A 23,202-nucleotide genomic window follows, 5' to 3' on the forward strand; every position below is an offset into this window, starting at 1 on the left:
CTTAGTGTACAAGATACATTAGTTCACTATGTTGTCAACTCTTCCCTGAGTCCTTAGTGTACAAGATACATTAGTTCACTATGTTGTCAACTCTTCCCTGAGTCCTTAGTGTACAAGATACATTAGTTCACTATGTTGTCAACTCTTCCCTGAGTCCTTAGTGTACAAGATACATTAGTTCACTATGTTGTCAACTCTTACCTGAGTCCTTAGTGTACAAGATACATTAGTTCACTATGTTGTCAACTCTTCCCTGAGTCCTTAGTGTACAAGATACATTAGTTCACTATGTTGTCAACTCTTCCCTGAGTCCTTAGTGTACAAGATACATTAGTTCACTATGTTGTCAACTCTTCCCTGAGGACTCAGGACTCACATTAGTTCACTATCAAATCAAATGTATTTATAAAGCCCTTCGTACATCAGCTGATATCTCAAAGTGCTGTACAGAAACCCAGCCTAAAACCCCAAACAGCAAGCAATGCAGGTGTAGAAGCACGGTGGTTAGGAAAAACTCCCTAGAAAGGCCAAAACCTAGGAAGAAACCTAGAGAGGAACCAGGCTATGAGGGGTGGCCAGTCCTCTTCTGGCTGTGCCGGGTGGAGATTATAAAAGATTATAAAATGTTCATAAATGACCAGCATGGTCAAATAATAATAATCACAGTAGTTGTCGAGGGTGCAACAAGTCAGCACCTCAGGAGTAAATGTCAGTTGGCTTTTCATAGCCGATCATTAAGAGTATCTCTACCGCTCCTGCTGTCTCTAGAGAGTTGAAAACAGCAGGTCTGGGACAGGTAGCATGTCCGGTGTACAGGTCAGGGTTCCATAGCCGCAGGCAGAACAGTTGAAACTGGAGCAGCAGCACGGCCAGGTGGACTGGGGACAGCAAGGAGTCATCATGCCAGGTAGTCCTGAGGCATGGTCCTAGGGCTCAGGTCCTCCGAGAGAGAGAGAAAGAAAGAGAGAATTAGAGAGAGCATACTTAAATTCACACAGGACACCGGATAAGACAGGAGAAGTACTCCAGATATAACAAACTGACCCTAGCCCCCGACACATAAACTACTGCAGCATAAATTCTGGAGGCCGAGACAGGAGTGGTCAGGAGACACTGTGGCCCCATCCGATGATACCCCCGAACCTGAGACTGAAGCTGTAACAGTGTTATGGGAACCTGAGACTGAAGCTGTAACAGTGTTATGGGAACCTGAGACTGAAGCTGTAACAGTGTTATGGGAACCTGAGACTGACGCTGTAACAGTGTTATGGGAACCTGAGACTGAAGCTGTAACAGTGTCATGGGAACCTGAGACTGAAGCTGTAACAGTGTCATGGGAACCTGAGACTGACGCTGTAACAGTGTCATGGGAACCTGAGACTGAAGCTGTAACAGTGTCATGGGAACCTGAGACTGAAGCTGTAACAGTGTTATGGGAACCTGAGACTGAAGCTGTAACAGTGTTATGGGAACCTGAGACTGACGCTGTAACAGTGTTATGGGAACCTGAGACTGAAGCTGTAACAGTGTTATGGGAACCTGAGACTGAAGCTGTAACAGTGTTATGGGAACCTGAGACTGACGCTGTAACAGTGTCATGGGAACCTGAGACTGAAGCTGTAACAGTGTTATGGGAACCTGAGACTGAAGCTGTAACAGTGTTATGGGAACCTGAGACTGAAGCTGTAACAGTGTTATGGGAACCTGAGACTGAAGCTGTAACAGTGTTATGGGAACCTGAGACTGAAGCTGTAACAGTGTCATGGGAACCTGAGACTGAAGCTGTAACAGTGTTATGGGAACCTGAGACTGAAGCTGTAACAGTGTTATGGGAACCTGAGACTGAAGCTGTAACAGTGTTATGGGAACCTGAGACTGAAGCTGTAACAGTGTTATGGGAACCTGAGACTGAAGCTGTAACAGTGTTATGGGAACCTGAGACTGAAGCTGTCACAGTGTTATGGGAACCCGAGACTGAAGCTGTTACAGTGTTATGGGAACCTGAGACTGAAGCTGTAACAGTGTTATGGGAACCTGAGACTGAAGCTGTAACAGTGTTATGGGAACCTGAGACTGAAGCTGTAACAGTGTTATGGGAACCTGAGACTGAAGCTGTAACAGTGTTATGGGAACCTGAGACTGAAGCTGTAACAGTGTTATGGGAACCTGAGACTGAAGCTGTAACAGTGTTATGGGAACCTGAGACTGAAGCTGTAACAGTGTTATGGGAACCTGAGACTGAAGCTGTAACAGTGTTATGGGAACCTGAGACTGAAGCTGTAACAGTGTCATGGGAACCTGAGACTGACGCTGTAACAGTGTTATGGGAACCTGAGACTGAAGCTGTAACAGTGTTATGGGAACCTGAGACTGAAGCTGTAACAGTGTTATGGGAACCTGAGACTGAAGCTGTAACAGTGTTATGGGAACCTGAGACTGAAGCTGTAACAGTGTTATGGGAACCTGAGACTGAAGCTGTAACAGTGTTATGGGAACCTGAGACTGAAGCTGTAACAGTGTCATGGGAACCTGAGACTGAAGCTGTAACAGTGTTATGGGAACCTGAGACTGAAGCTGTAACAGTGTTATGGGAACCTGAGACTGAAGCTGTAACAGTGTTATGGGAACCTGAGACTGACGCTGTAACAGTGTCATGGGAACCTGAGACTGAAGCTGTAACAGTGTTATGGGAACCTGAGACTGAAGCTGTAACAGTGTTATGGGAACCTGAGACTGAAGCTGTAACAGTGTTATGGGAACCTGAGACTGAAGCTGTAACAGTGTCATGGGAACCTGAGACTGAAGCTGTAACAGTGTTATGGGAACCTGAGACTGAAGCTGTAACAGTGTTATGGGAACCTGAGACTGAAGCTGTAACAGTGTTATGGGAACCTGAGACTGAAGCTGTAACAGTGTTATGGGAACCTGAGACTGAAGCTGTAACAGTGTTATGGGAACCTGAGACTGAAGCTGTTACAGTGTTATGGGAACCCGAGACTGAAGCTGTTACAGTGTTATGGGAACCTGAGACTGAAGCTGTAACAGTGTTATGGGAACCTGAGACTGAAGCTGTAACAGTGTTATGGGAACCTGAGACTGAAGCTGTAACAGTGTTATGGGAACCTGAGACTGAAGCTGTAACAGTGTCATGGGAACCTGAGACTGAAGCTGTTACAGTGTTATGGGAACCTGAGACTGAAGCTGTTACAGTGTTATGGGAACCTGAGACTGAAGCTGTTACAGTGTTATGGGAACCTGAGACTGAAGCTGTTACAGTGTTATGGGAACCTGAGACTGAAGCTGTTACAGTGTTATGGGAGCCTGAGACTGAAGCTGTTACAGTGTTATGGGAACCTGAGACTGAAGCTGTAACAGTGTTATGGGAACCTGAGACTGAAGCTGTAACAGTGTTATGGGAACCTGAGACCGAAGCTGTAACAGTGTTATGGGAACCTGAGACTGAAGCTGTAACAGTGTTATGGGAACCTGAGCACCCTGAAGCTGTAACCCAGCCCCCTGTTATGGGAACCTGAGACTGAAGCTGTAACAGTGTTATGGGAACCTGAGACTGAAGCTGTAACCCAGCGCCATGGGCACATGTAGACTGCAGCCGCAACAGTGCTACGGTAACCTGAGCCCGCAGCTGTAACAGTGTCATGGGAACCTGAGACTGAAGCTGTAACAGTGTTATGGGAGCCCGCGACTGCCAGCCGCCACAGTGTTACGGGAACCTGAGCCCGCAGCTGCCACCGTGCCATGGGCCCCTGCGACAGTAAGCCGTCACAGTGCCATGGGCCCCTGCGACTGTAAGCCGTCACAGTGCCACGGGCTCCCGAGACCGCCGCTGTAACAGTGTTATGGGAACCTGAGACTGCCACAGCCAGCCCCCGTGTTACAGGAACCCGAGCCCCAAGCTGCCACCGTGCCATGGGCCCCTGAGACTGTAAGCCGCAGCCGCCTGTTACGGGAACCCGAGCCCGCAGCTGTAACAGTGACCCATGGGCCCCTGTAGACTGACGCTAGCCCCCGTGTTACGGGAACCCGAGCCCGCAGCTGCAACAGTGTTACGGGAGCCCGATGCACTGTAAGCCAGCCCCAGTGCTACGGGAACCCGAGACCGCCGCTGTAACAGTAGCCCATGGGCCCCTGAGACTGTAACCCAGCCCCAGTGTTACGGGAACCCGAGCCCCACTGCCAGCCGCCACAGTGTTACGGGAACCCGAGCCCGCAGCTGCCACCGTGCCATGGGCCCCTGCGACTGTAAGCCGCTCCCAGCCCCCTGCTACGGGAACCCGAGACTCCCAGCCGTCCCAGCCCCCTGTACATGGGAACCCGAGCCCCACGCCGCACACCAGCCCCCTGTTACGGGAACCCGAGCCCGCAGCTGCCACAGTGCCATGGGAACCTGAGACTGTAAGCTAGTTACAGTGTCATGGGAACCTGAGACTGAAGCTGTAACAGTAGCTTATGCGGAACTCTGAGACCCCTGAAGCTGTAACCCAGTGTTACTGGGAACCTCCGAGACTGAAGCTGTAACAGTGTCATGGGAACCTGAGACTGAAGCTGTTACAGTGTTATGGGAACCTGAGACTGAAGCTGTAACAGTGTTATGGGAACCTGAGACTGAAGCTGTTACAGTGTTATGGGAACCTGAGACTGAAGCTGTTACAGTGTTATGGGAGCCTGAGACTGAAGCTGTTACAGTGTTATGGGAACCTGAGACTGAAGCTGTAACAGTGTTATGGGAACCTGAGACTGAAGTAACTCCCACCTCCCAGCCCCCTGCACAGTAACCCAGCCCCCTGTACAGTAACCCAGCCCCCTGTACAGTAACCCAGCCCCCTGTACAGTAACCCAGCCCCCTGTACAGTAACCCAGCCCCCTGTACAGTAACCCAGCCCCATGCACAGTAACCCAGCCCCATGCACAGTAACCCAGCCCCCTGTACAGTAACCCAGCCCCCTGTACAGTAACCCAGCCCCACTCCCAGCCCCCTGTACAGTAACAAAGCCCCACTCCCACCTCCCAGCCCCCTGCACAGTAACCCACTCCCAGCCCCCTGCACAGTAACCCACTCCCACCTCCCAGCCCCCTGTACAGTAACCCAGCCCCACTCCCACACCAGCCCCCTGTACAGTAACCCAGCCCCACTCCCACCTCCCAGCCCCCTGTACAGTAACCCAGCCCCCTGTACAGTAACCCAGCCCCCTGTACAGTAACCCAGCCCCCTGTAAAGTAACCCAGCCCCCTGTACAGTAACCCAGCCCCATGCACAGTAACCCAGCCCCATGCACAGTAACCCAGCCCCATGCACAGTAACCCAGCCCCCTGTACAGTAACCCAGCCCCCTGTACAGTAACCCAGCCCCATGTACAGTAACCCAGCCCCACTCCCAGCCCCCTGTACAGTAACCCAGCCCCACTCCCACCTCCCAGCCCCCTGCACAGTAACCCACTCCCAGCCCCCTGCACAGTAACCCACTCCCACCTCCCAGCCCCCTGTACAGTAACCCAGCCCCCCTCCCTCACCAGCCCCCTGTACAGTAACCCAGCCCCCTGTACAGTAACCCAGCCCCCTGTACAGTAACCCAGCCCCCCTCCCTCACCAGCCCCCTGTACAGTAACCCAGCCCCCTGTACAGTAACCCAGCCCCACTCCCAGCCCCCTGTACAGTAACCCAGCCCCCCTCCCTCACCAGCCCCCTGTACAGTAACCCAGCCCCACTCCCAGCCCCCTGTACAGTAACCCAGCCCCCCTCCCTCACCAGCCCCCTGTACAGTAACCCAGCCCCACTCCCAGCCCCCTGCACAGTAACCCAGCCCCACTCCCACACCAGCCCCCTGTACAGTAACCCAGGCCCACTCCCAGCCCCCTGTACAGTAACCCAGCCCCCTGTACAGTAACCCAGCCCCCCTCCCTCACCAGCCCCCTGTACAGTACCCCAGCCCCCTGTACAGTAACCCAGCCCCCCTCCCTCACCAGCCCCCTGTACAGTAACCCAGCCCCACTCCCACCTCCCAGCCCCCTGTACAGTAACCCAGCCCCACTCCCACCTCCCAGCCCCCTGTACAGTAACCCAGCCCCCTGTACAGTAACCCAGCCCCCCTCCCTCACCAGCCCCCTGTACAGTAACCCAGCCCCCCTCCCTCACCAGCCCCCTGTACAGTAACCCAGCCCCCCTCCCTCACCAGCCCCCTGTACAGTAACCCAGCCCCCCTCCCTCACCAGCCCCCTGTACAGTAACCCAGCCCCCCTCCCTCACCAGCCCCCTGTACAGTAACCCAGCCCCCCTCCCTCACCAGCCCCCTGTACAGTAACCCAGCCCCCCTCCCTCAACAGCCCCCTGTACAGTAACCCAGCCCCCCTCCCTCACCAGCCCCCTGTACAGTAACCCAGCCCCCCTCCCTCACCAGCCCCCTGTACAGTAACCCAGCCCCACTCCCTCACCAGCCCCCTGTACAGTAACCCAGCCCCACTCCCTCACCAGCCCCCTGTACAGTAACCCAGCCCCACTCCCAGCCCCCTGTACAGTAACCCAGCCCCCCTCCCTCACCAGCCCCCTGTACAGTAACCCAGCCCCACTCCCAGCCCCCTGTACAGTAACCCAGCCCCCCTCCCTCACCAGCCCCCTGTACAGTAACCCAGCCCCACTCCCAGCCCCCTGCACAGTAACCCAGCCCCACTCCCACACCAGCCCCCTGTACAGTAACCCAGGCCCACTCCCAGCCCCCTGTACAGTAACCCAGCCCCCTGTACAGTAACCCAGCCCCCCTCCCTCACCAGCCCCCTGTACAGTACCCCAGCCCCCTGTACAGTAACCCAGCCCCCCTCCCTCACCAGCCCCCTGTACAGTAACCCAGCCCCACTCCCACCTCCCAGCCCCCTGTACAGTAACCCAGCCCCCTGTACAGTAACCCAGCCCCCCTTCCTCACCAGCCCCCTGTACAGTAACCCAGCCCCCCTCCCTCACCAGCCCCCTGTACAGTAACCCAGCCCCCCTCCCTCACCAGCCCCCTGTACAGTAACCCAGCCCCCCTCCCTCACCAGCCCCCTGTACAGTAACCCAGCCCCCCTCCCTCACCAGCCCCCTGTACAGTAACCCAGCCCCCCTCCCTCAACAGCCCCCTGTACAGTAACCCAGCCCCCCTCCCTCACCAGCCCCCTGTACAGTAACCCAGCCCCCCTCCCTCACCAGCCCCCTGTACAGTAACCCAGCCCCACTCCCTCACCAGCCCCCTGTACAGTAACCCAGCCCCACTCCCTCACCAGCCCCCTGTACAGTAACCCAGCCCCCCTCCCTCACCAGCCCCCTGTACAGTAACCCAGCCCCACTCCCAGCCCCCTGTACAGTAACCCAGCCCCACTCCCACACCAGCCCCCTGTACAGTAACCCAGCCCCCTGCACAGTAACCCAGCCCCCCTCCCACACCAGCCCCCTGTACAGTAACCCAGCCCCCCTCCCTCACCAGCCCCCTGTACAGTAACCCAGCCCCACTCCCTCACCAGCCCCCTGTACAGTAACCCAGCCCCACTCCCTCACCAGCCCCCTGTACAGTAACCCAGCCCCACTCCCTCACCAGCCCCCTGTACAGTAACCCAGCCCCCTGTACAGTAACCCAGCCCCACTCCCAGCCCCCTGTACAGTAACCCAGCCCCCCTCCCACACCAGCCCCCTGTACAGTAACCCAGCCCCCCTCCCTCACCAGCCCCCTGTACAGTAACCCAGCCCCACTCCCTCACCAGCCCCCTGTACAGTAACCCAGCCCCACTCCCTCACCAGCCCCCTGTACAGTAACCCAGCCCCACTCCCTCACCAGCCCCCTGTACAGTAACCCAGCCCCACTCCCTCACCAGCCCCCTGTACAGTAACCCAGCCCCCTGTACAGTAACCCAGCCCCACTCCCAGCCCCCTGTACAGTAACCCAGCCCCCCTCCCACACCAGCCCCCTGTACAGTAACCCAGCCCCCCTCCCTCACCAGCCCCCTGTACAGTAACCCAGCCCCACTCCCTCACCAGCCCCCTGTACAGTAACCCAGCCCCACTCCCTCACCAGCCCCCTGTACAGTAACCCAGCCCCCTGTACAGTAACCCAGCCCCACTCCCAGCCCCCTGTACAGTAACCCAGCCCCCCTCCCACACCAGCCCCCTGTACAGTAACCCAGCCCCCCTCCCTCACCAGCCCCCTGTACAGTAACCCAGCCCCCCTCCCTCACCAGCCCCCTGTACAGTAACCCAGCCCCACTCCCTCACCAGCCCCCTGTACAGTAACCCAGCCCCACTCCCTCACCAGCCCCCTGTACAGTAACCCAGCCCCCTGTACAGTAACCCAGCCCCACTCCCAGCCCCCTGTACAGTAACCCAGCCCCCCTCCCACACCAGCCCCCTGTACAGTAACCCAGCCCCACTCCCTCACCAGCCCCCTGTACAGTAACCCAGCCCCCTGTACAGTAACCCAGCCCCCTCCCACACCAGCCCCCTGTACAGTAACCCAGCCCCCTGTACAGTAACCCAGCCCCCTGTACAGTAACCCAGCCCCCTGTACAGTAACCCAGCCCCACTCCCACACCAGCCCCCTGTACAGTAACTCAGCCCCACTCCCACCTCCCAGCCCCACTCCCTCACCAGCCCCCTGTACAGTAACCCAGTCCCACTCCCACCTCTCAGCCCCACTCCCACACCAGCCCCCTGTACATAACCCAGGCCCACTCCCAGCCCCCTGTACAGTAACCCAGGCCCACTCCCAGCCCCCTGTACAGTAACCCAGCCCCACTCCCAGCCCCCTGTACAGTAACCCAGCCCCACTCCCAGCCCCCTGTACAGTAACCCAGGCCCACTCCCAGCCCCCTGTACAGTAACCCAGCCCCACTCCCAGCCCCCTGTACAGTAACCCAGGCCCACTCCCAGCCCCCTGTACAGTAACCCAGCCCCACTCCCAGCCCCCTGTACAGTAACCCAGCCCCACTCCCAGCCCCCTGTACAGTAACCCAGTCCCACTCCCACCTCCCAGCCCCACTCCCACACCAGCCCCCTGCACAGTAACCCAGGCCCACTCCCAGCCCCCTGTACAGTAACCCAGTCCCACTCCCACCTCCCAGCCCCACTCCCTCACCAGCCCCCTGTACAGTAACCCAGTCCCACTCCCACCTCCCAGCCCCACTCCCTCACCAGCCCCCTGTACAGTAACCCAGCCCCCTGTACAGTAACCCAGCCCCCTGTACAGTAACCCAGCCCCCTGTACAGTATCCCAGCCCCACTCCCTCACCAGCCCCCTGTACAGTAACCCAGCCCCCCTCCCTCACCAGCCCCCTGTACAGTAACCCAGGCTCCAGGCTCCAGCACTATAAGGAGTTTCCTTTTCTTAAATTGCACCGAGATGTTCTTCTTTGAGCTGAAGTATTATCAGCCGCAGAATTTGATTTCACTGTATTTAAAACATCGGATACGGCATAAAATAGTTGCCTGCGTGTGTGGCGTGTGTGCGTACATCCATCCGTGTACACGCTCGTGTGTGTGTGTGTGTGTGATCAGGGAATGACTAAGAGCATCTTTGACCAGCCATATCCTGGAAAGTCGACTTTAGGAGTCACAATATTTCAGTTGAACCCTCCAGGCTCTGTCCCAGTAACAAAAAACAAAAAACGTAACCTTTTATTTAACTAGGCAACTCAGTTAAGAACAAATTCTTATTTTACAATGACGGCCTACCCCCGGCCAAACCCGGACTCCCAATCACTGTCGGTTGTGAAACAGCCTGGACTCGAACCAGGGTCTGTAGTGACGCCTCTAGCACTGAGATGCAGTGCCTTTGACCGCTGTACCACTCGGGAGTCCATGTGATGTCCTCCTCTACAGCCTGGCATGCAGGCAGCAGCCATTAGACCAGAGACCTTGGTTGTGGTCCAAAAGGCACCCTTTCCCCTATATAGAGTCCTATGGGCTCTAGTCAATTGTAGTGCACTATATAGGGGATAGGGTGCCATTAGGGATGCAATCCCCGTGCCTGCTGGACATCCTCCCTGCATGCCTGGGTCTGTGTGTGATGTCAGAGCTGTAGTTGTGCAGAGCAGGTGACTGCAGCAACTCAGTGGGAGCCTTTGTTTTTGCAGCTCTGACAACTCTGTGGTACCAAGAGATACTTCACCACATAGAGATACTTTTATGGTTGAACAATTCTGCTAAATTTTTCCAAAATTCAAATGTTTTTCAGAAATCCCGGTTGGAATATTCCTGGAATAAATGAGGGATTTAAATCCAGTAATCCTCTTTCTGCGATTTATTCAAAACCTGTGAATTTTTTGAAAGGGTTCCAGAGCTGTACAACCCTAACATTACAGCTAGATAACAGATGTTTGGTAATAGATAGATGATGTCTCTCTTTCATACAGAGGGTGAATTAGATTTGACCAAAACTTATTGCCTGAGAAGCCAAAAGTAATTAGCTGTGGGAAGGTTTAACACATTTATCTTTATGCCTCGAGCTCTGTTAGTCTGGTTGACTGAGTCTTTAGTCACGGATGTCAGGACATGCCAACCCCTTGTCTGACCTTGTAGTTCTGAGCAACACAAGGGGTTTATATGCTGGGCTGATGTCATGTCTCAGCTCGGCAGGATTTTCCCCAATCCATCTCTTAGCCTTCTGTCCAGTTATATGTTTTTTAGTGAAAACTTATCTAGCAGCTTTTTAGTCTCTGACCTGTGTGCTTTGAGGAGGTTTGGGTTAGTTAGGCTGGGTTGATCATAGGGTGGGTCCTTATTGGAACCCTATAGAGCCCTATGAGCTCTGATCAAAGGTAGTGCACTATATAGGGGATAGGGTTCTATAAAGTAGTGCACTATATAGGGGATAGGGTTCTATAAAGTAGTGCACTATATAGGGGATAGGGTTCTATAAAGTAGTGCACTATATAGGGGATAGGGTGCCATTTTGGATGATTATGAGGCAAGGTTAGATGAGGTAAAATTATGAGGCAAGGTTAGATGAGGTAAAAATGATGAGGCAATGTTAGATGAGGTAAAAATGATGAGGCAAGGTTAGATGAGGTAAAAATGATGAGGCAATGTTAGATGAGGTAAAATTATGAGGCAAGGTTAGATGAGGTAAAAATGATGAGGCAAGGTTAGATGAGGTAAAAATGATGAGACGGTGTTAGATGAGGTAAAATTATGAGTCAAGGTTAGATGAGGTAAAATGATGAGACGAGGTAAAAGTCAAAGCCACATGTCGGTTAATGGTCCAAACAGACCAGTCTAGGAAAGAGAATTATGATGGGTATCTCTGGTTATCTGGAAATTAAATGCTCACTGCAAGGACAGAGAGAAGGACACAGAGAGAGTGTTTAACTTTTAATTAGTTGTTCTCATTAATATACAGTATTTCCACACAAATAGTAACAAAGGGTTACTGCCAGGCAGTAGATGGTTGGCTGTTTAAGCCAGTACACAGCCACATTCAAGCCTGCAAAATGCCTCCCTCCCAATACTGAACAGTCAAGGTACTGAACTTGTAACTTGCATATTAACTGTATGTAGATTACACTTCATGGAAATGGATTATAATTGATATTAGACAAATATTTGAACTATGTGGTTTGGCAATGCATTTCTTAGTATTAGAGGACTTAGTTCTGATATATCTACTAGAGGGGAGAGGTGTGGGTAGGGAGGAACGAACGAGAGGAGGGGAGGAATGAGGAGGGGTGTGGGTAGGGAGTAACGGACGAGAGGAGGGGAGGAATGAGGAGGGGAGTGGGTAGGGAGTAACGAACGAGAGGAGGGGAGGAATGAGGAGGGGTGTGGGTAGGGAGTAACGGACCAGAGGAGGGGAGGAATGAGGAGGGGTGTGGGTAGGGAGGAACGAACGAGAGGAGGGGAGGAATGAGGAGGGGTGTGGGTAGGGAGTAACGGACGAGAGGAGGGGAGGAATGAGGAGGGGAGTGGGTAGGGAGTAACGGACGAGAGGAGGGGAGGAATGAGGAGGGGTGTGGGTAGGGAGGAACGAACGAGAGGAGGGGAGGAATGAGGAGGGGTGTGGGTAGGGAGTAACGGACGAGAGGAGGGGAGGAATGAGGAGGGGAGTGGGTAGGGAGTAATGGACGAGAGGAGGGGAGGAATGAGGAGGGGTGTGGGTAGGGAGTAACGAACGAGAGGAGGGGAGGAATGAGGAGGGGTGTGGGTAGGGAGTAACGAACCAGAGGAGGGGAGGAATGAGGAGGGGTGTGGGTAGGGAGTAACGGACGAGAGGAGGGGAGGAATGAGGAGGGGTGTGGGTAGGGAGTAACGAACCAGAGGAGGGGAGGAATGAGGAGGGGTGTGGGTAGGGAGTAACGAACCAGATGAGGGGAGGAATGAGGAGGGGTGTGGGTAGGGAGTAACGAACCAGAGGAGGGGAGGAATGAGGAGGGGTGTGGGTAGGGAGTAACGAACCAGAGGAGGGGAGGAATGAGGAGGGGTGTGGGTAGGGAGGAACGAACGAGAGGAGGGGAGGAATGAGGAGGGGTGTGGGTAGGGAGTAACGGACGAGAGGAGGGGAGGAATGAGGAGGGGTGTGGGTAGGGAGTAACGAACCAGAGGAGGGGAGGAATGAGGAGGGGTGTGGGTAGGGAGTAACGGACGAGAGGAGGGGAGGAATGAGGAGGGGTGTGGGTAGGGAGGAACGAACGAGAGGAGGGGAGGAATGAGGAGGGGTGTGGGTAGGGAGTAACGGACGAGAGGAGGGGAGGAATGAGGAGGGGTGTGGGTAGGGAGTAACGAACCAGAGGAGGGGAGGAATGAGGAGGGGTGTGGGTAGGGAGTAACGGACGAGAGGAGGGGAGGAATGAGGAGGGGTGTGGGTAGGGAGTAACGAACGAGAGGAGGGGAGGAATGAGGAGGGGTGTGGGTAGGGAGGAACGAACCAGAGGAGGGGAGGAATGAGGAGGGGTGTGGGTAGGGAGGAACGAACCAGAGGAGGGGAGGAATGAGGAGGGGTGTGGGTAGGGAGTAACGAACAAGAGGAGGGGAGGAATGAGGAGGGGTGTGGGTAGGGAGTAACGAACCAGAGGAGGGGAGGAATGAGGAGGGGTGTGGGTAGGGAGTAACGGACGAGAGGAGGGGAGGAATGAGGAGGGGTGTGGGTAGGGAGTAACGAACCAGAGGAGGGGAGGAATGAGGAGGGTTGTGGGTAGGGAGTAACGAACCAGAGGAGGGGAGGAATGAGGAGGGGTGTGGGTAGGGAGTAACGGACGAGAGGAGGGGAGGAATGAGGAGGGGTGTGGGTAGGGAGGAACGAACGAGAGGAGGGGAGGAATGAGGAGGGGTGTGGGTAGGGAGTAACGGACGAGAGGAGGGGAGGAATGAGGAGGGGTGTGGGTAGGGAGTAACGAACCAGAGGAGGGGAGGAATGAGGAGGGGTGTGGGTAGGGAGTAACGGACGAGAGGAGGGGAGGAATGAGGAGGGGTGTGGGTAGGGAGTAACGAACGAGAGGAGGGGAGGAATGAGGAGGGGTGTGGGTAGGGAGGAACGAACGAGAGGAGGGGAGGAATGAGGAGGGGTGTGGGTAGGGAGGAATGAACCAGAGGAGGGGAGGAATGAGGAGGGGTGTGGGTAGGGAGTAACGAACGAGAGGAGGGGAGGAATGAGGAGGGGTGTGGGTAGGGAGTAACGAACCAGAGGAGGGGAGGAATGAGGAGGGGTGTGGGTAGGGAGTAACGGACGAGAGGAGGGGAGGAATGAGGAGGGGTGTGGGTAGGGAGTAACGAACGAGAGGAGGGGAGGAATGAGGAGGGGTGTGGGTAGGGAGTAACGAACCAGAGGAGGGGAGGAATGAGGAGGGGTGTGGGTGAGCTAGACGTCTACAGAGGGTTGTAACTAATACACGTACGGTATTACTCTGAGAAATAGAATAGTGATGGGGTGAGGATGGAGGGGGGGAGGGATGGAGGGAGTAACCAATGAGGGGTGGGGTGAGGATGGAGGGAGGGACCTCTGTCAGTCATCTCAACCCTGCCTTCAGAGGAGCCTTTCCCTTCTACTTTCCTCCTCTTCTCCTCCTGGACTAGGAGAGATAGCACCTCCACCTCTTCTCCTCGTGGACTAGGAGAGATAGTACCTCCACCTCTTCTCCTCCTGGACTAGGAGAGATAGTACCTCCACCTCTTCTCCTCGTGGACTAGGAGAGATAGTACCTCCACCTCTTCTCCTCCTGGACTAGGAGAGATATCACCTCCTCCTCTTCTCCTCCTGGACTAGGTGAGATAGCACCTCCACCTCTTCTCCCCCTGGACTAGGTGAGATAGCACCTCCACCTCTTCTCCTCCTGGACTAGGAGAGATAGTACCTCCTCCTCCTGGACTAGGAGAGATAGCACCTCCACCTCTTCTCCTCCTGGACTAGGAGAGATAGCACCTCCTCCTCCTCTTCTCCTGGACTAGGAGAGATAGTACCTCCACCTCTTCTCCTCCTGGACTAGGAGAGATAGCACCTCCACCTCTTCTCCTCCTGGACTAGGAGAGATAGCACCTCCACCTCTTCTCCTCCTGGACTAGGAGAGATAGTACCCCCTCCTTCTCCTCCTGGACTAGGAGAGATAGTACCTCCTCCTTCTCCTCCTGGACTAGGAGAGATAGCACCTCCACCTCTTCTCCTCCTGGACTAGGAGAGATAGTACCTCCTCCTCCTCCTGGACTAGGAGAGACAGCACCTCCACCTTTCCCTCTCATTCCACCCAACCCTCCCAGGGGATAAGGAACAGAGCTGGACTGCCTTACCTCACGCACCAAGACAGAAACAACATCACTGAACTGGGGCTTTTGTGGGACAGTACACATTTGTAAGTTTTATCCTGGCACCTTCATCCTGCCTATCATCAACACCATCGCTATCAACAGAATTGCGCTTCACAGTATACACTTTTAAAGGTAAGATTTTTTTAAATATATATTTTTTGGTCTGTCATTCCATATTTGTAATGCATGTCCTGTACCAGGTGACCAATATCAAACAGTTTTGATGAGGTTTAAATGTTTAAATGCGTTCTAAAACCTTCAAAGCACTGATTATACTTATTTTGTTACATAATCAACAGAACATTACTATGAATGAAATCTTTAATATATTGTGTTTGGAAACATTAACATTGCCAACTATGTTTTGTAATTGTAGTTATTGTCAATGAACACAGTCATCACTGAGTTGTGTTGTAGTGAGTGTAACTACAGTATAATACCGTGCCACTAAAGCTCAGCTAGGGAACCTTTTGCTAATCTCTTACAATGGAGAAAGTGCCGTTCATTGACAGACAGCAGCCAATTCACACATTCTGTATGGTTGCTTAATCCACTGTCTGCACAACTGATTTTCTATTTTAATTTAATACAATTTCATTGCTAGACAGTTTGCGATCATTGCTAGACAGTTTGCGATCATTGCTAGACAGTTTACGATCATCGCTAGGCTGGTTGATTTCTGAATGGTCTTAACCACAGGCACCAGGAACAGATTAGCTAAGCTAATGCCCAGATACAAACAAACACCTGTATGGTGTGGTAGTATGGTGTGGTAGTAGTAGATCAGTTTGGTGTGGTAGTATGGTGTGGTAGTAGTAGATCAGTATGGTGTGGTAGTGTGGTGTGGTAGTAGTAGATCAGTTTGGTGTGGTAGTATGGTGTGGTAGTATGGTGTTGTAGTATGGTGTGGTAGTAGTAGATCAGTATGGTGTGGTAGTGTGGTGTGGTAGTAGTAGATCAGTTTGGTGTGGTAGTATGGTGTGGTAGTAGTAGATCAGTATGGTGTGGTAGTATGGTGTGGTAGTAGTAGATCAGTTTGGTGTGGTAGTATGGGGTAGTAGTAGTAGATCAGTATGGTGTGGTAGTATGGTGTGGTAGTATGGTGTTGTAGTATGGTGTGGTAGTAGTAGATCAGTATGGTGTGGTAGTGTGGTGTGGTAGTAGTAGATCAGTTTGGTGTGGTAGTATGGTGTGGTAGTAGTAGATCAGTATGGTGTGGTAGTATGGTGTGGTAGTAGTAGATCAGTATGGTGTGGTAGTATGGGGTAGTAGTAGTAGATCAGTATGGTGTGGTAGTATGGTGTGGTAGTATGGTGTGGTAGTATGGTGTGGTAGTAGTAGATCAGTTTGGTGTGGTAGTATGGTGTGGTAGTAGTAGATCAGTATGGTGTGGTAGTATGGTGTGGTAGTAGTAGATCAGTATGGTGTGGTAGTATGGGGTAGTAGTAGTAGATCAGTATGGTGTGGTAGTATGGTGTGGTAGTATGGTGTTGTAGTATGGTGTGGTAGAAGTAGATCAGTATGGTGTGGTAGTGTGGTGTTGTAGTATGGTGTGGTAGTAGTAGATCAGTATGGGGTGGTAGTATGGTGTGGTAGTGTGGTGTGGTAGTATGGTGTTGTAGTATGGTGTGGTAGTAGTAGATCAGTATGGTGTGGTAGTGTGGTGTGGTAGTAGTAGATCAGTATGGTGTGGTAGTATGGTGTTGTAGTATGGTGTGGTAGTAGTAGATCAGTATGGTGTGGTAGTATGGTGTGGTAGTATGGTGTGGTAGTAGTAGATCAGTATGGTGTGGTAGTGTGGTGTGGTAGTAGTAGATCAGTATGGTGTGGTAGTATGGTGTTGTAGTATGGTGTGGTAGTAGTAGATCAGTATGGTGTGGTAGTATGGTGTGGTAGTATGGTGTGGTAGTAGTAGATCAGTATGGTGTGGTAGTATGGTGTGGTAGTATGGTGTTGTAGTATGGTATGGTGTGGTAGTAGTAGATCAGTATGGTGTGGTAGTCTGGTGTGGTAGTAGTAGATCAGTATGGTGTGGTAGTGTGGTGTTGTAGTAGTAGATCAGTATGGTGTGGTAGTATGGTGTGGTAGTAGTAGATCAGTATGGTGTGGTAGTATGGTGTGGTAGTAGTAGATCAGTATGGTGTGGTAGTATGGTGTTGTAGTATGGTGTGGTAGTAGTAGATCAGTATGGTGTGGTAGTGTGGTGTGGTAGTAGTAGATCAGTTTGGTGTGGTAGTATGGTGTGGTAGTAGTAGATCAGTATGGTGTGGTAGTATGGTGTGGTAGTAGTAGATCAGTATGGTGTGGTAGTATGGGGTAGTAGTAGTAGATCAGTATGGTGTGGTAGTATGGTGTGGTAGTATGGTGTGGTAGTATGGTGTGGTAGTAGTAGATCAGTTTGGTGTGGTAGTATGGTGTGGTAGTAGTAGATCAGTATGGTGTGGTAGTATGGTGTGGTAGTAGTAGATCAGTATGGTGTGGTAGTATGGGGTAGTAGTAGTAGATCAGTATGGTGTGGTAGTATGGTGTGGTAGTATGGTGTTGTAGTATGGTGTGGTAGAAGTAGATCAGTATGGTGTGGTAGTGTGGTGATGTAGTATAGTGTGGTAGTAGTAGATCAGTATGGGGTGGTAGTATGGTGTGGTAGTATGGTGTGGTAGTGTGGTGTTGTAGTATGGTGTGGTAGTATGGTGTTGTAGTATGGTGTGGTAGTAGTAGATCAGTATGGTGTGGTAGTGTGGTGTGGTAGTAGTAGATCAGTATGGTGTGGTAGTATGGTGTTGTAGTATGGTGTGGTAGTAGTAGATCAGTATGGTGTGGTAGTATGGTGTGGTAGTAGTAGATCAGTATGGTGTGGTAGTATGGTGTGGTAGTATGGTGTTGTAGTATGGTGTGGTAGTATGGTGTGGTAGTAGTAGATCAGTATGGTGTGGTAGTCTGGTGTGGTAGTAGTAGATCAGTATGGTGTGGTAGTGTGGTGTTGTAGTAGTAGATCAGTATGGTGTGGTAGTATGGTGTGGTAGTAGTAGATCAGTATGGTGTGGTAGTATGGTGTGGTAGTAGTAGATCAGTATGGTGTGGTAGTGTGGTGTTGTAGTATGGTGTGGTAGTAGTAGATCAGTATGGTGTGGTAGTATGGTGTGGTAGTATGGTGTGGTAGTGTGGTGTTGTAGTATGGTGTGGTAGTAGTAGATCAGTATGGTGTGGTAGTATGGTGTGGTAGTATGGTGTGGTAGTAGTAGATCAGTATGGTGTGGTAGTATGGTGTGGTAGTAGTAGATCAGTATGGTGTGGTAGTATGGTGTGGTAGTATGGTGTGGTAGTATGGTGCTGTAGTATGGTGTGGTAGTAGTAGATCAGTATGGTGTGGTAGTATGGTGATGCAGTATGGTGTGGTAGTATGGTGTTGTAGTATGGTGTGGTAGTAGTAGATTAGTATGGTGTTGTAGTATGGTGATGCAGTATGGTGTGGTAGTGTGGTGTGGTAGCAGTAGATCAGTATGGTGTGGTAGTATGGTGTGGTAGTGTGGTGTGGTAGTATGGTGTGGTAGTATGGTGTGGTAGTATGGTGTGGTAGTATGGTTTAGTAGTAGTAGATCAGTATGGTGAGAGCGTCTGCTAAATGACTTAAATGTAAATGTATGGTGTTGTAGTATGGAGTTGTAGTATGGTGTGGTAGCAGTAGATCAGTATGGTGTGGTAGTGTGGTGTGGTAGTCTGGTGTGGTAGTATGGTGTGGTAGTATGGTGTGGTGGTATGGTGTGGTAGGGTGGTGTGGTGTAGTAGTATGGTGTGGTAGCAGTAGATCAGTATGGTGTGGTAGTTTGGTGTGGTAGTGTGGTGTGGTAGTATGGTGTGGTAGTATGGTGTGGTAGTAGTAGATCAGTATGGTGTGGTAGTATGGTGTGGTAGTATGGTGTGGTAGTATGGTGTGGTAGCAGTAGATCAGTATGGTGTGGTAGTTTGGTGTGGTAGTGTGGTGTGGTAGTATGGTGTGGTAGTAGTAGATCAGTATGGTGTGGTAGAATGGTGTGGTAGTATGGTGTGGTAGTATGGTGTGGTAGTAGGATGTGGTAGTATGGTGTGGTAGTATGGTGTGGTAGTAGTCGATCAGTATGGTGTTGTAGTATGGTGTTGTAGTATGGTGTGGTAGTATGGTGTTGTAGTATGGTGTGGTAGCAGTAGATCAGTATGGTGTGGTAGTATGGTGTGGTAGTGTGGTGTGGTAGTATGGCGTGGTAGTATGGTGTGGTAGTAGTAGATCAGTATGGTGTGGTAGTGTGGTGTGGTAGTATGGTGTGGTAGGGTGGTGTGGTAGTATGGTGTTGTAGTATGGTGTGGTAGCAGTAGATCAGTATGGTGTGGTAGTATGGTGTGGTAGTATGATGTGGTAGTATGGTGTGGTAGTAGTAGATCAGTGTGGTTTGGTAGTGTGGTGTGGTAGTGTGGTGTGGTAGTATGGTGTGGTAGTATGGTGTGGTAGTAGTAGATCAGTATGGTGTGGTAGTATGGTGTGGTAGTAGTAGATTAGTATGGTGTGGTAGTAGTAGATCAGTATGGTGTGGTAGTATGGTGCGGTAGTATGGTGTGGTAGTATGGTGTGGTAGTATGGGGTGGTAGTAGTAGATCAGTATGGTGTGGTAGTATGGTGTGGTAGTATGGTGTGGTAGTATGGTGTGGTAGTAGTATACCAGTATGGCGTGGTAGTATGGCGTGGTAGTATGGTGTGGTAGTATGGTGTGTTAGTATGGTGTGGTAGTGTGGTGTGGTAGTATGGGGTGGTAGTATGGTGTGGTAGTATGGTGTGGTAGTATGGTGAGGTAGTATGGGGTGGTAGTATGGGGTGGTAGTATGGTGTGGTAGTGTGGTGTGGTAGTATGGTGTGGTAGTGTGGTGTGGTAGTGTGGTGTGGTAGTATGGTGTGGTAGTATGGTGAGGTAGTATGGTGTGGTAGTATGGTGTGGTAGTGTGGTGTGGTAGTATGGTGTGGTAATATGGTGTGGTAGTATGGTGTGGTAGTAGTAGATCAGTATGGTGTGGTAGTATGGTGTGGTAGTGTGGTGTGGTAGTATGGTGTGGTAGGGTGGTGTGGTAGTAGTAGATCAGTATGGTGTGGTAGCATGGTGTGGTAGGGTGGTGTGGTAGTATGGTGTGGTAGTATGGTGTGGTAGTAGTAGATCAGTATGGTGTGGTAGTATGGCGTGGTAGTATGGTGTGGTAGTAGTAGATCGGTATGGTGTGGTAGTATGGTGTGGTAGTAGTAGATCAGTATGGTGTGGTAGTGTGGTGTGGTAGTATGGTGTGGTAGTAGTAGATCAGTATGGTGTGGTAGTGTGGTGTGGTAGTATGGCGTGGTAGTGTGGTGTGGTAGTATGGTGTGGTAGTAGTAGATCAGTATGGTGTGGTAATATGGTGTTGTAGTATGGTGTGGTAGTATGGTGTGGTAGTATGGTGTGGTAGTATGGTGTGGTAGTAGTAGATCAGTATGGTGTGGTAGTATGGTGTGGTAGTATGGTGTGGTAGTAGTAGATCAGTATGGTGTGGTAGTGTGGTGTGGTAGTATGGCGTGGTAGTGTGGTGTGGTAGTATGGTGTGGTAGTAGTAGATCAGTATGGTGTGGTAATATGGTGTTGTAGTATGGTGTTGTAGTATGGTGTTGTAGTATGGTGTGGTAGTAGTAGATCAGTATGGTGTGGTAATATGGTGTTGTAGTATGGTGTTGTAGTATGGTGTTGTAGTATGGTGTGGTAGTATGGCCCGTTCACATTGACGTCACGTTACTAGAGGCTGAGGCCTCAGCCTCTAGGGGGTCATGTGACGTGGCGTCTCTCTGCCTCAGGGGGCCTCAGTTTAGAGGGCGCGGTTCCTGAATGAGGACCAAGTGTGCATGCAGACACACAATGGTAGTAGCTGATTGTTGTGATCACATGACGGGGCATGTCTAGACCACATGGATCAGCTTTTGATTCCCCTGGGGATCTCACACAGTCAGACGTCCAGGCTCATTATACCTGCCAGCCCATAATACTTTAACACTTCATTGGCAATCTCACACAGACAGGCCTCTCTGTTAACTCTATTCTAGGGCAGGCCTCTCTATTAACTGTAGTCTAGGGCAGGCCTCTCTCTCTCTCTCTGTAAACTATAGTCTAGGGCAGGCCTCTCTCTCTGTAAACTGTAGTCTAGGGCAGGCCTCTCTCTCTCTGTTAACTCTAGGGCAGGCCTCTCTGTTAACTCTAGGGCAGGCCTCTCTCTCTGTTAACTCTAGGGCAGGCCTCTCTATTAACCGTAGTCTAGGGCATGCCTCTCTCTCTCTGTAAACTATAGTCTAGGGCAGGCCTCTCTCTCTGTTAACTCTAGTCTAATGCAGGCCTCTCTCTGTTAACTCTAGTCTAATGCAGGCCTCTCTCTGTTAACTCTAGTCTAATGCAGGCCTCTCTCTGTTAACTCTAGTCTAATGCAGGCCTCTCTCTGTTAACTCTAGTCTAATGCAGGCCTCTCTCTGTTAACTCTAGTCTAATGCAGGCCTCTCTCTGTTAACTCTAGTCTAATGCAGGCCTCTCTCTGTTAACTCTAGTCTAATGCAGGCCTCTCTCTGTTAACTCTAGTCTAATGCAGGCCTCTCTCTGTTAACTCTAGTCTAATGCAGGCCTCTCTCTGTTAACTCTAGTCTAATGCAGGCCTCTCTCTGTTAACTCTAGTCTAATGCAGGCCTCTCTCTCTCTGTTAACTCTAGTCTAATGCAGGCCTCTCTCTGTAAACTCTAGTCTAATGCAGGCCTCTCTCTGTTAACTCTAGTCTAATGCAGGCCTCTCTCTGTTAACTCTAGTCTAATGCAGGCCTCTCTCTGTTAACTCTAGTCTAATGCAGGCCTCTCTCTGTTAACTCTAGTCTAATGCAGGCCTCTCTCTGTTAACTCTAGTCTAATGCAGGCCTCTCTCTGTAAACTCTAGTCTAATGCAGGCCTCTCTCTGTTAACTCTAGTCTAATGCAGGCCTCTCTCTGTTAACTCTAGTCTAATGCAGGCCTCTCTCTGTTTGTGTTAATGCTAGTCTAGTGACAACGGCCAAAGAAGGAAAGAAAATGCTGTAATGCCTTTTGACCTTCTCTGTAGCCTTAACCTATAGGCCTAATCTGTATCCTTAACCTACAGTTTGAATCTGTAGCCTAACCTATAGGCCTAATCTGTATCCTTAACCTACAGTTTGAATCTGTAGCCTAACCTATAGGCCTAATCTGTATCCTTAACCTACAGTTTGAATCTGTAGCCTAACCTATAGGCCTAATCTGTATCCTTAACCTACAGTTTGAATCTGTAGCCTAACCTATAGGCCTAATCTGTATCCTTAACCTACAGTTTGAATCTGTAGCCTAACCTATAGGCCTAATCTGTATCCTTAACCTACAGTTTGAATCTGTAGCCTAACCTATAGGCCTAATCTGTATCCTTAACCTACAGTTTGAATCTGTAGCCTAACCTATAGGCCTAATCTGTATCCTTAACCTACAGTTTGAATCTGTAGCCTAACCTATAGGCCTAATCTGTATCCTTAACCTACAGTTTGAATCTGTAGCCTAACCTATAGGCCTAATCTGTATCCTTAACCTACAGTTTGAATCTGTAGCCTAACCTATAGGCCTAATCTGTATCCTTAACCTACAGTTTGAATCTGTAGCCTAACCTATAGGCCTAATCTGTATCCTTAACCTACAGTTTGAATCTGTAGCCTAACCTATAGGCCTAATCTGTATCCTTAACCTACAGTTTGAATCTGTAGCCTAACCTATAGGCCTAATCTGTATCCTTAACCTACAGTTTGAATCTGTAGCCTAACCTATAGGCCTAATCTGTATCCTTAACCTACAGTTTGAATCTGTAGCCTAACCTATAGGCCTAATCTGTATCCTTAACCTACAGTTTGAATCTGTAGCCTAACCTATAGGCCTAATCTGTATCCTTAACCTACAGTTTGAATCTGTAGCCTAACCTATAGGCCTAATCTGTATCCTTAACCTACAGTTTGAATCTGTAGCCTAACCTATAGGCCTAATCTGTATCCTTAACCTACAGTTTGAATCTGTAGCCTAACCTATAGGCCTAATCTGTATCCTTAACCTACAGTTTGAATCTGTAGCCTAACCTATAGGCCTAATCTGTATCCTTAACCTACAGTTTGAATCTGTAGCCTAACCTATAGGCCTAATCTGTATCCTTAACCTACAGTTTGAATCTGTAGCCTAACCTATAGGCCTAATCTGTATCCTTAACCTACAGTTTGAATCTGTAGCCTAACCTATAGGCCTAATCTGTATCCTTAACCTACAGTTTGAATCTGTAGCCTAACCTATAGGCCTAATCTGTATCCTTAACCTACAGTTTGAATCTGTAGCCTAACCTATAGGCCTAATCTGTATCCTTAACCTACAGTTTGAATCTGT

The 23,202-nt window shown here is 50.9% G+C and overlaps 1 protein-coding gene across 1 annotated transcript in view; it reads left to right on the top strand.

Annotated features, from left to right (window-relative positions):
* The first annotated feature begins 14,321 nt into the window (after positions 1-14,321).
* LOC139540640 (P protein-like) overlaps positions 14,322-23,202 on the top strand; it is an 87,439-nt gene continuing 78,558 nt past the window's right edge. The window contains exon 1 of the mRNA XM_071344449.1: positions 14,322-14,895. The gene's annotated coding sequence lies outside the window, so the exon portion shown is untranslated. The remainder of the gene's footprint in view (positions 14,896-23,202) is intronic.

The sequence above is a fragment of the Salvelinus alpinus genome, chromosome 16 (assembly GCF_045679555.1).
Source record: "Salvelinus alpinus chromosome 16, SLU_Salpinus.1, whole genome shotgun sequence".
In the NCBI taxonomy this organism is placed as follows: domain Eukaryota; kingdom Metazoa; phylum Chordata; class Actinopteri; order Salmoniformes; family Salmonidae; genus Salvelinus; species Salvelinus alpinus.